We start from the raw sequence: 12,049 nt of genomic DNA, 5'->3' as shown, positions 1-12,049 counted from the left end.
ATGGATCTTTCCATAGTTTTGATCTTCATACCTTAAAGGGCATGTGGCAAATGAAAAAATCCCATTTTTACTTTCTTAAAGAAACCTATCTCCAATATACTTTAATTAAAAAATGTATACTGTTTTCATAAGAAACCTGACTGTATGCAGTGAAATTCTCCCTTCATTTACTGCTGTGGATAGGAATTGTCAGACGGTCCATAACTTCTCTGCAGGGAAACAATCATACTTATGAACAGCAGGGGGAGCCCCCGCCTTACATCCCATCCATGCAGAACTCAAGCAGCTTTGTTTGATTCCTTGCAGAGCAGTCAACCACTGTGTAGTGATTTGTATTGGATTTTATTTTGCCTTTACATCCCCTTTACTGTTTCCAACTCCAGCTGCAGGGACAAAGATCATGGAGCCAGATTTAAAAAGATAAACTGGGATTCTATTTGGAGGATTATTTTGCTGCAGCCATTGGTTCTGCACAGTTGGAGAAAGTTTGTATTAAACAATAGAAAAACTATAAAATCCACATTAGATTACATGACAACACAGGACCCAGTGCAATCTGCCTATTCTGATTATTAATTATTCTTGCTGTACTGGCTTCTGGCAGATATTATTTGACTTGTGCTGTTTTAATAATTTATGATGATCCCTAAGCAGCCCAGACCACACTGAGCATGTGCACAGTCTTGGTCTTGCAAAGATGTTTAACAAAGTTACAACTTTGAAAGCATAAATCATTTGTTTGATTAGGTTTCTGGTGCAGTAATTTCATGTTTATGTTTAGTAAACAAAATACAGCATTTCTAGCCTTATTCTATTTTAGACTTTACATCCTCTTTAAGTCTAGGGATGTAGCGAACGGCGGAAAAAATGTTCGCGAACATATTCGCGAACTTGCGACAAAACATGCGAATAGTTCGCGAACGTCGCGAACCCCATAGACTTCAATGGGAAGGCGAATTTTAAAAGCTAGAAAAGACATTTCTGGCCAGAAAAATGATTTTAAAGTTGTTTAAAGGGTGCAACGACCTGGACAGTGGCATGCCAGAGGGGGATCAAGGGCAAAAATGTATCTGAAAAATCCATTGTTGACACAGCGCTGCGTTTTGTGCTGTAAAGGGCAGAAATCACACTACGTCACTCAGGTGATGTTTCTGGACACGGAATGTGAAAAAGCTCACACAGCTAGGTGGCACTTGGTTAAAGACTGGGCAAATAATGCCTGCAAGGTCAACGTATACACTACAGCCGTTGGATACGGAATATATTATTGCTGCTTGAAAAACGTCACTCGGGTGGTGTTTCTGGAGACGGTATTATTATTGATATTTAGACAGCTAGGTGGCAGTTGTTTGAAGAACAGATGCAGATGAGAGATCAGCAGCAGGACAGCTGCCCACAGCAGCTACATACAGAGCACTGCAGTAGAAGGTAGATTACTAGCCAGCAAAGCTACCTAACCTAAAATGTCCCTCAAATCCCTGCAGAGTTCTGTCCCTACAATACAGAGCAGTATCAAGTAGATTACTAGCCAGCAAAGTTACTATCAACCGTCCCTCAAATCACTAACAGCTCTCTCCCTACACTAGCTCTTCCAAGCACACACAGGCAGAATGAAAAAACGCTGCAGGGCTTCAGTTTATATATGGAAGGGGAGTGGTCCAGGGGGTGTGGGGGTGGTCCAGGAGGGAGAGCTTCCTGATTGGCTGCCATGTATCTGCTGGTCTGGGGTGAGAGGGCAAAAATAAGCGCCAGCTAAGGCGAACCCAAATTGGCGAACGTCGCGCGACGTTCGCGAACATTCGCCGAACGCGAATAGTCGATGTTCGCGCGAATTAGTTCGCGGGCGAACAGTCCGCGACATCCCTATTTAAGTCCTCTAAAATTTAGATATAATGGAGTCTATGGGAGACAATCTTTCTGTGCTGGAGCTTTCTGGATAACAGGTTTCCTGATAACGGATCCCATACCTGTGATTGCAAAATTACAGAATTTGTTCTGTACTGAAAATTGCATAAGAATCTAAGGCAATGCTGTGGATAGTAGGGGATGCTGGGAGTAGGGTCAATAGAAGATTTTTTTATGATTGGTAAACTGAATTATGATTTTAGAAGGGAAGTTGTAATGTATAGAAATGGAGGTAGCCATTTTATATGCAATATGGTCCTTTAAAAGCATATAAATAAGATCCAGACATTCTAGATTGAAGGCAACTGCCTTTGACTGAGTTACAGTTTAACAAAATCAACAAAATAAAACTTCAAATTGATAGCACGAGGAATGTGTAGAGGCTGTGTTAACTAGTGGGATAACAGAGCTTGATCTGGTGTTTATAATACCAATTAGAATCGACTTTCTTGATGGTTCACACATCTCACTGCACTGATGTTTTTGCATAAATGTCCTATTTGCCAAATAGGCTCAGACTGCACTCGGAATGAAAGAGAATAGCATTTATGAGGCCCCAGCGCGTGTAATCTTTTATTGTTGTGTTTAAAAGGAAGATAAATCATAAAAACTCTGTTTTGGAACGATTTCACTAGTTCTGATGTTTTCACAAAAGCTTCGCTATGATGTTCACAGCTGCTTCAAATCACCCGTGCGTTTTTATATCAAACCTTTTGATATTTTTGATGTAGAAATTACATGTTGGTTACCCTAATCCTGTCTGATTTTTGTGGTGTATCACAGAATTGGATCTCTGTTTTAAGTTGCCTTTTTTTCCCCCTGTGTTGAAATTTAGACCTTGACATTTCCAATTAATTTAGGTTCAGAAGCAGATCTTCCAACAAGCTCATTTTGGAAAACTAGAAACAGTTTCTGCTTTAAACATATTTAAAGCTTACACGTACATGTAATTAGATGTGGCAAAATGATAACGCAGACAATGGGTTAGGGGGCTTCCAAGTTCAGCTACGAAAAAGGCGTTTACAATAGCAATGAATTCACATACACTCACTAACCTTGTCTCTAGGAGCAGGAGGAGGTTGTTGAAAGTTTTACATTAAGGGGCCCATTTACTTAGCTCGAGTGAAGGAATAGAGGAAAAAAAAACTTTGAATTTAGAAGTATTTTTTTGGCTACTTCGACCATCGAATGGGCTACTTCGACCTTCGACTACGACTTCGACTATCGAATGGTCGAATAGTCGAACGATTTTTAGTTCGAATCGTTCGATTCGATGCAAACTAAAAATCGTTCGACTATTCGACCATTCGATAGTCGAAGTACTGTCTCTTTAAAAAAAACTTCGACCCCCTAGTTCGCCACCTAAAACCTACCGAAGTCAATGTTAGCCTATGGGGAAGGTCCCCATAGGCTTTGCTATCTTTTTTTGGTCGAAGGAAAATCGTTCGATCGATGGATTAAATTTCGATCAAACAAATTGCGGTAAATCCTTTGACTTCGATATTGGAAGTCGAAGGATTTCAATTCGGCAGTCGAATATCGAGGGTTAATTAACCCTCGATATACGACCTTAAAGGGATCCTGTCATCGGAAAACATGGTTTTTTTCAAAATGAATCAGTTAATAGTGCTACTCCAGCAGAATTCTGCACTGAAATCCATTTCTCAAAAAAGCAAACAGATTTTTTTATATTCAATTTTGAAATCTGACATGGGGCTAGACATTTTGTCAATTTCCCAGCTGCCCCAAGTCATGTGACTTGTGCCTGCACTTTAGGAGAAAAATGCTTTCTGGCAGGCTGCTGTTTTTCCTTCTCAATGTAACTGAATGTGTCTCAGTGGGACATGGGTTTTTACTATTGAGTGCTGTTCTTAGATCTACCAGGCAGCTCTTATCTTGTGTTAGGGAGCTGCTATCTGGTTACCTTCCCATTGTTCTTTTGTTTGGCTGCTGGGGGGAAAAGGGAGGGGTGATATCACTCCAACTTGCAGTACAGCAGTAAAGAGTGATTGAAGTTTATTAGAGCACAAGTCACATGACTTGGGGCAGCTGGGAAATTGACAAAATGTCTAGCCCCATGTCCGATTTCAAAATTGAATATAAAAAAATCTGTTTGCTCCTTTGAGAAATGGATTTCAGTGCAGAATTCTGCTGGAGCAGCACTATTAACTGATTCATTTTGAAAAAAAAATTTTTTCCCATGACAGTATCCCTATAAGTAAATTTGCCCCTAAAAGTTTCTACAATGAATGTAGAATGTTCTAAAGCAGTCAAATATTTTTGTTGCAAACATCTGTTATGTAAAAAAAAAATAATTTACAAACATTCTCTGTTGACATGAACACCTATAACAATTATACACTATGGGGCATATTTATCAAGACTCGAATTTCAAATCCATGGGAGTTTTCTAAATTGAAATAGACCAATCAAAATTTATTTAAAAAATCTAATTTTCTAAACTTGGGTGATTAGGATCTACCCAAAAACTGGAATCAAATTTGAATCAAATTCGATTCGAATTTTAAAAATTCGATTTTGAGTTTTTTCTCTGAAGAAATTCAAATGCCAGAAAGGCTGCAAACAACTCCAAATTGATCCAAGGACGTCTACCATTGACTAAAACAGCAATTCGGCAGGTATTAGGTGGCGAATAGTCAAATTTGAGTTCTTAAAGGGCCAGAATATGATAAATCTCAAAATTGTTAAAAGAACTCAAATCTAATTTTGACAATTCCCTAGTTGAATTTGACAGTTTTGGCCATAAAAAACTCAAAAATTCGAATTCAAATTTCAAATTTTTCATTCAACCCTTATTTATCAAAATCCGAATTTTTTAGAGTTTTTAAATTTAAAAAAGTCCAAGCAAACTAGAATCCTGATATGACCTTATTTATGAATAACAAAGCACAATTTAATCGGTTCTGGGAAAAACTCAATAAAATTGAGCGAGAATCTGAATTTATTTCCCCAAATCGCTAGTTTTTTCTGGCTTTTTCCTGAAAATCCTGAATTTTTCAGATTTTTACCCGGAAATGGTGAATCTAGTTATTAGCACCAAATGCTAGGGTTTAAGTTTGTTCCCTCAACCACAATATTTCTAGTAAATTCAGCATTATACACATACTGGTGTATAAACACTGTTTCTTTTTTTATTTTGCTTTGAATATCTGTGTGTAATTCATTTTGTACAAGGCGGGGCCCCAAAAACCTTTAGCCAATAAGATCCTCACAGAGCTAGACCAGTTTGTAGCCAGTCAGAACATCTAAAAACTCTCAACTGTCAACTGTAATAAAGTAATAAACAGTAATAAAATGTATGTGAAACCTGCCTCTAAACAAAATAAGGTTCATATATCCAACTTGTTTTTAAGTGTATTTGGAAACAATGAAATTGTAATCCCGAAAGCCAGGTTTCTACCACTGTACCATACTGTCAATATATGTTTGAAAGAAGTTGTAATTTGAAGTGTTTGTATTCACACATAAACTGTGTGCCGCAGACTGCAGAATTGGTACTGCGCTGTTCTATATGCATCAGCCATGCAATTCACATGCTTGACAGGTCCAATGCTAAGATGTTCTGAATTAGATTTGAATTACAACCACTAAATGCCCTTGTCAAAACTCATTATTTATGACACTACCCATGTAGCTTTAGATGACTGTTCCTATGGAAGGTATATAGTTTCAATGAAGACATCCACCACAGTTTTATACAAAATTGTCAAAATATAATCGAGTTAAAAAAAGGGAGCGGTTGGAACTACAGAATCAACTGCACTGAGATTTGCCTTTTCCCTTTGATTTGTTTCCAGAGGACAATTTAGTGAACTGTGAAAACATATAAAGAGACAAAACAGAGATACCAAGTTACAACAAAAAAGGAAGAGAGGAAAAAGGAAATCCTAATTTAGCATTGAAATAGTTCAGTAGTTTTTAATTTGTATGTTAATATATAAACACACACATATATATGAGGCCAAACAAAATTTCTGTGTGAGTATTTTGTCCTCATAAACCATATTATTTGATAATATAAGTTGCAAAGCTTCTGCCAAAGGTATTTTGCAAGTAGCATATAGGTTCATTAAGTGGAACTCGGATAGAGAAAACATTGTTATTAGTGATAATTGAATTTTTTTCAATTTCGCTTCAAAGAAAATTTGTGAATTTCCCACAATTCGTGAAACCGAAAAATTCACAAAAAAATTAGTGAAACTCTAAAACTGACGCCCGAGTCGATTTTGACACCAGCGTTAAAGTCAATGGGCGTCCGAATAGTGTTGACCGCAGCTATTTTGACGTGAACGACTTTTTGGACCAAATTTGTTTGACTTTGGCAGTGAAACGCGGAAATTTGCAGCAAATTCGTGCCAGGCGAATTTATTCGCCCAACAATAATTTTATATAAGGCTGACAAATGTCTTGGGGTGAATTGCTTATAATTCAAGGATTTAAGAGAGACTTTGCAGTCCTTGCAGGTACATCATCCTATTGAACTTCTGCAGAACAGATGATTGACTTTAGACAATTATAACATAAAGCAGCAGCTAATAATTTTGTATTTGCCAATTATCCTGGGCATGCCACCAGGGGCTTTTTCCGAAATGTATGGGTTATAGGGTTATGTTCTCAAACAATACATCAACCACAACTGTTAACATAAACCCCATCCCATGGCAAGTCTATCTCCCTATAACTGAATACGACTCAATTAAACGATGCAGAGAAAATTTGTTTTACTGTACATTCTAATGGTTATTTTTTTAATTTTGTGGGCTTTTGAGTCAGAAAGGAAGATATCCTTGAGAGGGCCTATAACAAAAGAGAAGCAGACAAAAACAGTAGTAACAATAATCTTGAATGCTCACAGTTTTCTGTTTTTTTGGTGAGTGGCCCTGGTAACAGGAACTGGAAGGAACAAATAATGAAATTAACTTAAAAGTAAAATCTAAAGCTAATCTTTCCCTTTTATTAAGATAGATAATATACTCATTGGATGTATTTAGTTAATCTATGCAGTTATCCTGCAGAGTCAACATTTTTAATATTTTTATTCCTACATCAAGCCAATAACTCAGCTGGAGAACATTAGGCAAATGGAAACTGGATTTATGGGACTTGGCTGAAATGATGTCTTTCTTGCCTGTTACCCAAAACAATAAGAAATGCTCTATGACTAGTGATAAGTGCTATGTTCTTATGGGAGAATACATTATGTGAGTAAAACTTCACGGTAAGTTGATGTTATTGGTCTTATGCAGGAATTGAGATATTAGCCCTAGCATTCCTCATAGGGCTATAACATTACTTGATTTGCTTATTCCTTCCATTTGGTGCTCATGCCGAGCTGCAGACAAAAATCTTTATTGAAGAATGAATGATCTAAAGGTTTTGGCTGATTTTGGTTTCTAGGGATATGTGAAGGGATAGATGTTTAGCACTGTATTCCTGCATGCAATGTACTTAATATAAGTCACAGATATGAATGGCACTTGCTCCAGTTCCTAGTTGTGCTTAGGGAGAGGCCTAATAAGGAGCAAATAAAAACTGTCCCGTTGCTTTTGTTTTTATTGGGAATATGTCGGCAGAAGACTTATGAAACACATTAAAAAAAAAACCTTTAAAAGTTGTCACTGGCCATCAGTTTATGTTTAGTATACAACTTCAGAGAGAACTAAAAGTAAATCATGATCATCTTGTCACTCAGTATTTTATTAGTGGGCACAAAAGCATCTAAAACCAAGGGGCAAATTTACTAAAGGGCGAAGTGACTAACGCTGGCGAAAATTCTCCAATTTACTAACGGTCGCTGGCATAACTTCGCTGGCGAAGGAGATAGACTCTAGCTCTACTTCACACTCTTAAGTCAGGTGAAGTTTCGCTCTGGCGAAAGAGCGTTAAGATGCGGATTTTACTGAACGTTACCTCTTGCGCCAGACTTGCCTTTGCCACCCCAGACCAACAGGGTAGATAGGACTTCCTCAAAAAATAGTTGAAAATTGCTGGTGACTTTTCATTTTTCAGGGTGATAGGCTGCAAAAGATCGTAATTTTTTTCTGGGGTAACCGGCTTCCCCCCTACATTTCCTAACATATGGCACATAAACTATACAGTGGGCTCATGTGTAGGGCAATATAACAACTCTGTTTTCTTTTATTAAGGTCCCCTGCGCTTGTGTAATGTAATGTATTTGCTGCAACTTATAAATCCATTGAAATTTAACTTCCCGCCGTATGCAAAGCTAGCGCAACTTCGCCAGCATTCGGCGCCCTGGGCACAACTTTTAGTGAATTAGCGTTGTCCTGGCGGATCTATGCCTGGTGAAGTGTTGCGATGTGATGTGAGTGAAGCCGTCGCTGGCGAATTTTCGGAGGTTACTAAATTTGCCCCCAATTATTTCACAAGCAAATTTATGTAGGTTGATTTGCCTTCCTCTGGGATAAGAGGCAAAAATACATTTGGTTGGGTCTATAAGAATCGCATCACAATAAAATATCAAAAACATTGGTCTGACAATGTGACACATTTTAAAGAATTATCTGTTGTGGTCATTACCTCCATGCTGATGTATTAATGGCTCAGTTGTTTCCAACCTGTGACTCCACAGTTACTACTGAAATACGGCTCTAAAAACAAAAGCAACTTATGGTGTGATCCTGCAACATATAAGTGGTCATTTATAACATGGAAAGGAAACTGCTGCTTGCTTTGCTAGTGGTTTATTCATGAAGGGGAGGCATAGGAGAGGGTTCTAGGTATCTACAGGGATATTTAGAGGACCCTGCTCCAGCAACATGCACTACAACAATTATTAAAATACTAGACATTAAGCCCGTTAAATTAACGGGCGCTAGAACATATCCGTGGGCAGGGCCGGGCCAAGGTAGTTTGGCACCCTAGGCAAGGACTTCAATTAGCGCCCCCCTTATCTTGTATTACCATTTCCCACCTTACCATTACAGTTTTTTAATAAACAAACCTTACAAAACATTGATGAAACTTTTCATTTATATAAATATTGCCCCCAAATCTGTACTTGTGCCAGCAGTCAGCCATAAATATGCCCCCAAATCTGTACTTGTGCCAGCAGTCAGCCATAAATATGCCCCCAAATCTGTAATTGTGCCAGCAGTCAGCCATAAATATGCCCCCAAATCTGTACCTGTTGTGCCAGCAGTCAGCCATAAATATGCCCCCACATCTGTAATTGTACCAGCAGTCAGCCATAAATATGCCCCCAAATCTGAACATGTTGTGCCAGCAGTCAGCCATAAATATGCCCCCAAATCTGTAATTGTGCCAGCAGTCAGCCTTAAATATGGCCCCAAATCTGTACCTGTGCCCAGGCTCCCCCCCGGCTCCCCCCACACCAGACATCATCGAGCTGTAGTAGTGACAATACCTGTCATCCGCTGGGTGTCGTAGGGGATGCCAGGATGACCAGGAAGGCAGCGGGCCCATCCAATGCGCTGATGTGATGCAGGTTCCCCCTGTGTGGAGCTAGCAGGCAGGACGGGCTGTTATCCCGAACTCTCGCACGGAGCGCATCGCTACCAGGCGCACAGAGCCGCACTGGAAGGGGAGCAGCGGAGGGGTGAAAGTGAGAATTTCGAGGGGCTCCTTTCCTGCTGCACCGGCCACTTCCAGCCGATCAAAGCCGTTAATGTGGAACTTGCCGTAGAGCACGTTAAGCTGATACAGTCCCCGGGGCGCAGCAGGAACACTCCCATGCCGAAGCACGAAGTCTCACAGATGTGCATGTAAGTCATGGGCGGCCGCGGGCCCTTCCCTCCCGAGCCGACTCGCCGAGTCCCTCCCAGGACCCAGACCCACATCTTCCGCCCGGCACCTGGCTCATTTTCCACAGCTGTCCCAAGTTCTCCTCCGACAGGCCCAGACCGACCCCTCCGCTGCTGTGAAAACTCTGCCGGGCCACCTTCTGTGCGAGAGAGCTCATTTCGTCCCAAGGCATTTCCCTCCGGCTCCTGCCTGCGCTGAGCACTGGATTAGCCTAGAACCGACTCGCTTCCTATTGGCTGCGCGGCGCTAGAACTGTTGCTATGTTGCTAGGAGACGGTCCGTGCTGCACATGCGCAGTAGCGCATTTCCACGGACACAGGGACGGACTGGACGCAGAGACACTTGGATTTTATTATATAGGAAGCCACGAGAAATATATTTGGTGAAGGACACACAGAAAAGGAAATCTCTGGCGCTATAAGCGCAGGGGCTGCATGACAAGGAATCCGAATGACCAGCAGCCAGATTAGACTGGTCTAGGTTAGATATGAGCAGAATCACATGTAGCTGTTTTAGGTGAGAAGGAATGAATTAAAGCAGGAGATGGCTGAACCCAGGGGCAGAGTAAGAGAGAGACGTAATGTCAGGGGAAGAAGCAGTTCACTTCCTTAATCTTCTGAGCAGGTAGAAACATCCCACCCGCCCTCCCCCATTTTGCATATTTTGTGAAATGTCAGGAGTTTTCTTCTTTATGTTCTCATATTATCTATTAATAACTGAAAATGGATATATTCCTGAAAGCGCTGTTATATGGTTTCTGTATCTTTATACATTATAATTGTGTGAGTCTGTATTGTATTCATTTATGTTAAATTAATGTGAAATACTTGATTCAGGGAATGTTTCCGATCTCCATTGGGGTCAGGAAGGAATTTTTTGGCACTGACTGAGGGCTGGGTTTTTTACTTTCCTCTGGATCAAAGTTTTATTTGTCACAGCAGCGGTAGGACCTTGCCAGAGTACTGCACAGGTAAATTTAGAAGAGGGAAAAAGGAGGTTCTCTCCTGTGACTGCACAGTGGTTTGATTGATACAGACGCTACTACTGCTTGTGCTAGGGGGCAGCCTGCTTGGATTTCCTATCATGGACACACTGCAGATGCAGGTCCGGCAACAGGGCTGCTCGACTTCTCTCATGTTGGCGGCAGAGCATAGTAGCGATCTCTTGGTAAATTATGGCTTTAGAATATTGCCTTTGGTTAAAGGGATACTGTCATGGGAAAAAAAAATTTTTTTTCAAAATGAATCAGTTAATAGTGCTGCACCAGCAGAATTCTGCACTGAAATCCATTTCTTAAAAGAGCAAACAGATTTTTTTATATTCAATTTTGAAATCTGACATGGGGCTAGACATATTGTCAATTTCCCAGCTGCCCCAAGTCATGTGACTTGTGCTCTGATAAACTTCAATCGCTCTTTACTGCTGTACTGCAAGTTAGAGTGATATCACCCCCCGCCCTTTTCCCCTCTGCAGCCAAACGAAAGAACAATGGGAAGGTAACCAGATAACAGCTCCCTAACACAAGATACCAGCTGCCTGGTAGATCTAAGAACAACACTCAATAGTAAAAACCCATGTCCCACTGAGACACATTCAATTACATTGAGAAGGGAAAAACAGCAGCCTGCCAGAAAGCATTTCTCTCCTAAAGTGCAGGCACAAGTCACATGACTGGGGTTCAGTAGGATGGCTCAAGGCGCAGGGTCAAATTGAGGAGTCCCCTTGTCATGTGGTGAACCTCCTTAAGCCTAAACTTCAACTTTAACAGCATGTATGATGTCATATCTTAACCAATTCCCTCCCAAGAGTAAATGTAATTTAACAACCATTTTCTATTTTTAAACCAATATCTTTACTATTTCTGTGACCTTGGTATCAGTTAAAGGGTCCCCTGACCTAAGATTTGACCTCCAAGTGGATCTTGGATGAAACAGATCATCTTAAAGTTTAGGGGCTTTGAGAAAATTATGCTGGGTGCTTTATAACGTCTTGTTCCAACACTGTTGGGAACAGACACATTTTGTATTTAAAATTTAAATTTAAAGTGGACCTGTCACCCAAACATAAAAAGCTGTATAATAAAAGTCCATTTCAAATTAAACATGAAACCCAAATTATGTTTTTTAATTAAAGCATTCATAGCTCATTTAAAATACATTTAAAAATCTCAGCTGTCAATCAAATATTGCCTGCCCCCCCTCTATGCCTTAGGGGCAGGGCAAACAATTACTTTCCCTTTCCATTCAGCACTTCCTAGATGTCACTGCTCTTCCCACATTCCCCCGTTCTCTTCACCATTTAATTGTGTAGCCAGTGCATGGGGATGGACATCAGGTCC

General features: G+C 40.2%; 1 pseudogene; it reads right to left on the bottom strand.

Moving 5' to 3' along the window:
* Positions 1 to 9,240: 9,240 nt before the first annotated feature.
* Positions 9,241 to 10,063, bottom strand: LOC121397751 (annotated as a pseudogene).
* Between the last annotated feature and the right edge of the window lie 1,986 nt (positions 10,064 to 12,049).

The sequence above is a fragment of the Xenopus laevis genome, chromosome 8S, assembly GCF_017654675.1.
Source record: "Xenopus laevis strain J_2021 chromosome 8S, Xenopus_laevis_v10.1, whole genome shotgun sequence".
NCBI lineage: Eukaryota > Metazoa > Chordata > Amphibia > Anura > Pipidae > Xenopus > Xenopus laevis.
This window is presented reverse-complemented; position numbering and strand designations above follow the sequence as displayed.